We start from the raw sequence: 7,492 nt of genomic DNA on the forward strand, positions 1-7,492 counted from the left end.
ACACCAAAAACCGAAGCGTTTGCTTACTCAAGCCGCTATCGTAATACTATTTTCCATACAACTTGCACGTGCATTTCCCATTTATTCCATCTAAAAGGCATATTGACCTCCGGACGTGATGCCCCCGTGCGCGCGTGGTACTTCTTGTTGGTGGTCTTCAACAGACATAAAACTTGCCCATTGTAAACAGTTTCATAAGGTAACACCTGTCTACACTATTATTTCCGAATTGTTCACCTAATGACGAAATGTGTTTCTTCAAATAGAAAGATTGAAATGCCAAGGGGCGATGATGAATTGGTATTCCGAAGCAACAGGCAATACTGCCAGAGTTGATGAAAATACTTGAGTGTACATTTTGGTGGAAAATTAACAAATATGTTTGAGTGTAACCTTGAACAGAGCAGTAAAGTTAAGTAAAATATTTGAAATTTTTCATATCAAGGTCATTTTTTTTCTTTGGGCTTTAGTATGTTTTCAATCAAGTAAATATACCTTGTATCGCAGCAAAGTGACGCAAAATATTTGAAATTTTCCATTTCAAGGTCAAAGGTCAAAATGTTCTTTTATCTTTATCTTGTTTTCAATGACTTTATATTCTTTTTTTATCGTGGATCCATAAATAACCGCTCGACCAAAAGAAAGAAAAACAAACTATTGGCTTTATTTCGTTTGTCATCCAATTAGAGTCTGCAAAACTTGCAAACGGATAATCAAATAATTCATTCCCACTTTGGTCTACAAATGAATAAAGAAATCAATGGAACTCTATTCTCACATCAGTTTATCTGGACGTAGATTTGTGACCAATATATCCAATTATCAGTTGTTATTTAACACAGTAAAGTTGTGTACATAAATTTCCAGAAATAATTGACAGCGGGAAGATATCTTTCACGTTCTTTTGAAAATTGCTGCTTTTGCCGTTTCGTCTGTGCGCAGGTGTCTAGCCAGCCATAAGCGGTTTGAACCGATCTATTATACTATTGTCTGTGGAGGTTGGGCAAAGACTCGTAGATTTGTAAGAATATAGATTAATTCGTTCAAATTAACACTTCCTATCCTAATTGAGTAATTTATTATCGACAGAATGTGGCCTCCTTCATATAGAATTACACCCCCGTCACAAAGTTTTTTTTTATATATAACCACATACGCTAATCCAACCATTTATGTAATTTGTATCATTACGAGATGTTTTACTCGAGGATGTGTCCAATTATGATACCGACTTCTGCAGAAAACAGATGGAATAATTCAGGCGTTATTAGGTAATACTGCTTTAATGTAATCGTTCCAGTCTGTTTTGTGTCTTGAAAGTCACAGGTATTCATCAACAATGCCACATAGTGACCCCTCCTCCTGGAGGGATGCATTTCACTCCTCAACTCATCTCCGCAGCAACATCCGAAACGTCATGTAGCAGCGAAGCGCATGCAGTAAATCCGATTAAGATATATCGCTAATGAACTGGGGTTATCAACACTGTTGTTCCTTTTGAATTTGTAAAATTTATTGCATTTTTATTTCATTTTCTCACCACTCCAATTCTTCTGAATGCAGTAAAAACTAAACGTCTGCTCACCGCACGCGCTGATGTGGTTGTCGTCTGTTTCTCATCAAAGCGCGCGAAATGTTTAGACAGATGAGATATACGCTATAATGGGACGCTTACACCATACAGAACAAGTCAATTGACTGACGGCATATCAATACCGAAATTGCGTTGAACCCGTCGAAACATCGAATTAAGGTAACAAGCAATCTCGCCGGGACCTGAAGGGACTGAAGTCAATATGGTCGTCCGGAAGGCGATATTAGCGGCAGATTAATGTTGATAGGGAACACTTTTGATGTTTGACTATAAAACACAGACTCTGAAAGCCAGAACCAAAGGCCAGAGCCCAACAGTGGGAGTCTGCCAACACTCCAATCAAGATGTAACCCCCAAATTAACAATGACCGTTTTGTTCTTTACTTCTCCACAAGGATGTATCTCAGACGAGACCCGATACATCTGCTCAAGATGGCCACCTCGTAGTTATATATAATCTTATCAACATTATTTTGATGTTTAAAAGGGACTATAGGATGAAATTAAACTTATGTGATTTTATTATTTCCCGTAGCGTTCGTATAGATTTGTTGAGAGATTGTTCAGGTAATGCCCAGGGTCCTATCTTACACACATAACTAACATTTCTGATGTCAACCTTTTCATGCCAGAATGACAAAGGAATTCTGGTGGACTATTGGGTAGTAGCTTGGTGTTATTAGACTTTCGACCTTTGTAACGTCTTCTTTCATTTAAGAAACAAAAAAAAGTGTTTGGTTTGTTGGTTAATTGTCATTTGACAGTTTCTCATCAGTCCAACATCATTGGGAAGCCACAAACGGCTTGTAAAGATGTATAGTGATATTTACAATAATGGTAAAATATTTAAAATGATTGCTTAAATCCTTAATAGTATGTCCTAGGTTTATGTATAATATAATGTCTTTTCTTGTTGGTTAATTTGTCATTTGATAAATGGTCATTAAAGAGTTTTTTTATCTATCTAAATTATATAATTAGCACTTGTTAGAAATCTTATTTAATGAAGTTCGAGCTGTACATTGCGCATCATTCGTTGTCTTGTAAATCAGTGACATGCCATTTCATTAGTGTTTACATTTTTTCCAATTTCTTTTATGTCATTTACTGTGAAATTTGTCTTACTTTAGTCGGATATTATTGTTCATCAATAACTCTGCACTGAAATTTTTGAAATTCTTCTGAAATTTGACTTTTGTCAAACGAAAGATGTAATTGAATTTTATTGGATTGAAAAAAAAACCCAATATTTTTCGATTAAAAGTCACCGATTGCAATAATGAACGGCGCGGACACAGATGTCATTTTTGACGAACAGATACACCGTATTTATTCCGTTAGTGAGGCACAAACTGCCACCCAACGAAAACCAGAATGTCGCCTACATTATCACTAAATAACCTATCAAACATGGAAAACCATCACTTTGTTTCTCCCTTCCTGTAAACCTACAATCTAGCGTTAAGTAAACGGATTTCCTTGTAGTCACAGTTGAGCTTGTCAGTTTTACCTCGGGCCGAATTATCAAGGTCTGATGATAGGACTGATATCAAAATGGCCACACATCAACCATGCATTAATGTCTCAATATGATGATTATATAGTTTGTGAAGGATTGGCTCGGGTCTTGGAGTGGTTCTGTCTCGATATAATTCGCCTTGACAAATTAAATTGTTATGTCTGCTCAGAATAATATTAAAACAACTTGAAGACATGATTGACAATGTTTCATACAACGGTTGAAGAAATGTTTTATCTTTGTTACCCAATCCATTGTTGTTCTGCAAATCTGAGCAAGTCGTAGAGAGTTGTTGTTAAACCATTTGAAATTGGGACATAATATTGGCCGTGCCATAGTACAAGTACTTCAGAAACACAACAGGGGGCCACTTGCCGGTCATAAATGTCCAAGCTTATCATCCTTATTTCCAGATTAATTTTCACAGAAGAAGGACATTGTGTCATTAACGGCAGCCACACATTTCATTCGGTCCATCTACAGAAGATTTTCCAGTCATCAGTTCAGACAATGATGTAGAGTTAATGAACTTATCTGTGGCTGATCAACCGTCAGATATCCGATGTTTGGAAGGACCTAGAACACTTCTACACACGAGAGGAGGGGAGAAGGGAAAGGGTCATGGCATGTGTATAAATAATGCCGGAACAGAAGATAAAAATACGAAAACAAGACCTCTATGACCTCCTATCGTTGCTCTATAAACCTCATGATATACTTCTCAAACTGTCCGCGAACTTTGTTTGGTCGGCTACCCAGCTGTGCTTTTTCAGATAGCATACGTATGAACAGACGTAAATTATGCGAATGCACTTTATACGTGTAAATTATGTTCTAGATTGAGTCTTGCAACTTGGAGAACACGATGATAATTCTGATTTGCCGATAATTTCAAACCAAACCGACGAGCGATCAAGACATGTCCCCAGACTGTAATTCGGATATTTAATGAAAATATCTTTGCATAAGTTAGAAATACGCGACATTCCTCTGGAAGTTGATATCACTTCATAGTATCTACTATTGCATCGTATTCAACATCATGAAACTAAATTTTTGGCGTTTAGCGAACCTGCTCTGATATGATAACGACTTAAACCGTTTTATAAACCGTCATACAAGTCACCGTTTGATTATCTGCCAGAGAGTTACCTCCCTTAGTGGTGGGGAGCACGTAATTCACTCCCTTACTTTGACACCTGTACATGTTTTAACCAACTTATCGAAAGTTCGCTGCCAGACACGGCTATTACCATAACAAAGATGATTATCTCACAGCATTTAGGTGACGACACAATTCTGGCAGTAACGTAATAATAATTGGGGGTAGTGATTCCTATACGTGATGTTGAACAACGTAACAGCTAAAGGTATACGTCATAGCACGAGTGTTGATAATAGGAAGATACTGTTAGTACTAATTGGAATATGTGTACGACCTTTGTTATCGTAGTCGTTCAAGCTACAATTGCTTTGTCTTTTATATTGTCTTAAATTGTTTGTGTTTGTGACCTAAATTGCACATATTTGCATCTAATGGGGTCTATCTTGAGATAATTGATGTTTCAAGCACAATTGTTTCTCTTGTTGACATCTAATTTCTCTGTACCGCTTCATTAGTAAACTGTTTAGTCGATTCTTTTTGTGTTCATTTGATTCTGGTTGCATTCGATTTCCATAGACCTTATAGGTATCCCAATCACTCTTTAAAGACAAATTCTAAAATTCCGAGCACCGGTTATATTTTCATAAGCATTCGTCTGTCTGCAATCAGCTCATTACCAGTTTTGTGAGGAAAACTCTGGGTTCTGTTCTTTGGTCGGGACACAATATAGTCTATAAATCTGACAGTTTCTGCTCCTGTAAGCGCTCAGGGTAAAGGGAATGTGACGACTGGTTTGCCCGTTGTCAGTATGTGACCGTATAGAGTGTTTTGTTCGGTGTCTTTGTTGGGATGCTTCAGTGAAATAGCACGATAAGAATGGGGAGAGATCCACTATCACAAGGAGACAAACACGAACATACCGCAGCCTCGCTGAAATAAAAATTACCTTTGCTGATAATAGGACGTTCACCTTATAAACCAAACCACTAGCAGTTTAATACATCTATCACGACAAGAAACAGGACCTTTTGTAAGGAGGGTACTTTTTGATAAGAGGGGACAGAATCCATATCGATCTTGAATACAAGCATATACAAAATGTATGTTCAAAAATCAAATTATCATAGCCGTCAGAATGAAGAAATCATATAATTTTGAGAGAGACTAAAACTTTAGTGGTCTTTTCTTTACATATCTATTTACAAATCTGCATCTTATGGGTTTTTTACAGTATAAACCAGAAATCACATAACATTTGACAGATCGCTCACAGTAACGGGATCACCTTGTGGTGACGTCACAATATGGCGCCGATCAGATATCATGATGAATCAGCTCGATTTAAACAAATTCGAGAGACAGGAAGGGATGACACATTCAATTATGCTTTCTGTTGTCACAGCGATTTTCATAAATAGTGGGTTTTCATTTAAACTATCTAAATAATCGCCATTGTATGTGTTACACTGGGTACACAATACCCCTCGACCTCTCAGCAGCTAACCGAAGACTCCCTAATGGCGCATTATGTCGTTTGATAAATGAAGTTTATAATGGATTTCCTTGTCAATGTTCTCCGTCAGTTCACAGCTTCATAGGCTTGCCGTTCGTTCTATCTATCCAGTCGTTTTACAGCAAAATCAAATTTCATTTTCATCGTAGACACATAGAAAATGATATAGTCTCTTTAGATAGGCATCAACAGTTTTGCTATTTATTAATATGGAATGAAGTACGAACGAGAAGCACTACCTTGTGTAACCTAACCTTTTCATGCTGGAAGCTTCCCTCCTTCTTTCATGCTAGTACTAGGCAAACCTATCTAGTATTTTACTTTTCTTGTATTCGTTGATTTCCAGTCATTGCTACCTTTGATATTTAATTGCTATCATCTCATGTTTTTCTTTTTCTGTATTGTTGTATTACCAGCGTCATATTTCTAGATTGTTGCCGTTTCATTTTCCTTTCGATTTGAAGTCATTTCTTCTCGATACACAGTTTGTCTTCTGCTTCTGTTGTACTTTCCACCTTAAAAGCATTACCACCTGTACATCTTCAGTGTCAGTCGTTGTTGTAGTCGCTTCTATCTTTTCATATCCACTTTATTCACAATTGTCTCTCTTTCAACCTGTGTGAACCTACCTTGACTGCAAACCTCAATATGACCTCAAATAGTACTGGTTTTGCTTTCCATAATCGAACCTTTCTCTCTCTTTTTTACATATCCTCCTAATTGCTCCTCATTTGTCCATTGTGGCACTGTCAGCTACGTGCCTCAATATGACCTGTCACTTGTGTTCCATATTCCCTCCCTGGTGACGTTTTAAACTGTCCATCTTCAATGATATTTCAGTATTTTCTTTTCCCCTCGCCATGCGATTCAGCATTCTTTGTGTATCCTGAACTTCAGCTTAATCATTGTCTTTAAGGTAAACGTACAAAACATTAGCGATGGTCATATTTGTGTGTCTTATACACACGAAATATTGCGATAAACTGTTATTATACTTATTTTGTTTTGTATATTTTCTGTATGTATCGTTAATATAACAATCATTGCCAATGTGCATCATTTCGTTAAGTTGTTCAATAACAATTTTGCGCTAAAAATTGATCTCTCAAAAATTAGAACATCAATACTATTAGTATTTTTTGAGATAATGTCACTGCAAATACAATAAAATACCATTTCGAGAGTTCCATTTTGTAAAACTGTCTATCATCATTTCGAAAGACAATCACTTAATTCGTATGAGATGATATGTTCGATGAACGTCGTTTGTTATCGCTTCCAGTCATCTTTTTCATCGCATTTTCCTCGTTCCTTTCTTGTGAGGTTTTTAAACTTCCTGTGCGACTGATGTTAGGATAATGGCGAAAAATGTCCATAATAAATCAGAAATATTTAGACTTATATTCACATGTATTAATCGTTTTCGTTATCGTAGTCTGATGGCTAAAATCAAGCCACATTTTTGTGTAGACTATAGCATTGTTAGCTTTTAATTGCAAAAATGAAAAATTATTTCTCCTCCCTTCCCTCATAAAAAATCCAAATTACCTAATGTTAACATACTGATTCGTTTTAAATATTAAGCATATTGATAAGAATGAGAATAAGATTAGAAATAATAAGCTTAACTCTCAGAAAATTTTTCTTTTCAAGATATTTCATTGTCTGTTTTGTGTTTTGAATACAATTGACAAGACTTGGAAAAGTTAGTCTTAAAGCCGTCTATACAATTAGTCATATTATCGTATTTGTCATCGCTTT

The sequence above is a fragment of the Argopecten irradians genome, chromosome 10 (assembly GCF_041381155.1).
Source record: "Argopecten irradians isolate NY chromosome 10, Ai_NY, whole genome shotgun sequence".
Taxonomy (NCBI): Eukaryota; Metazoa; Mollusca; class Bivalvia; order Pectinida; family Pectinidae; genus Argopecten; species Argopecten irradians.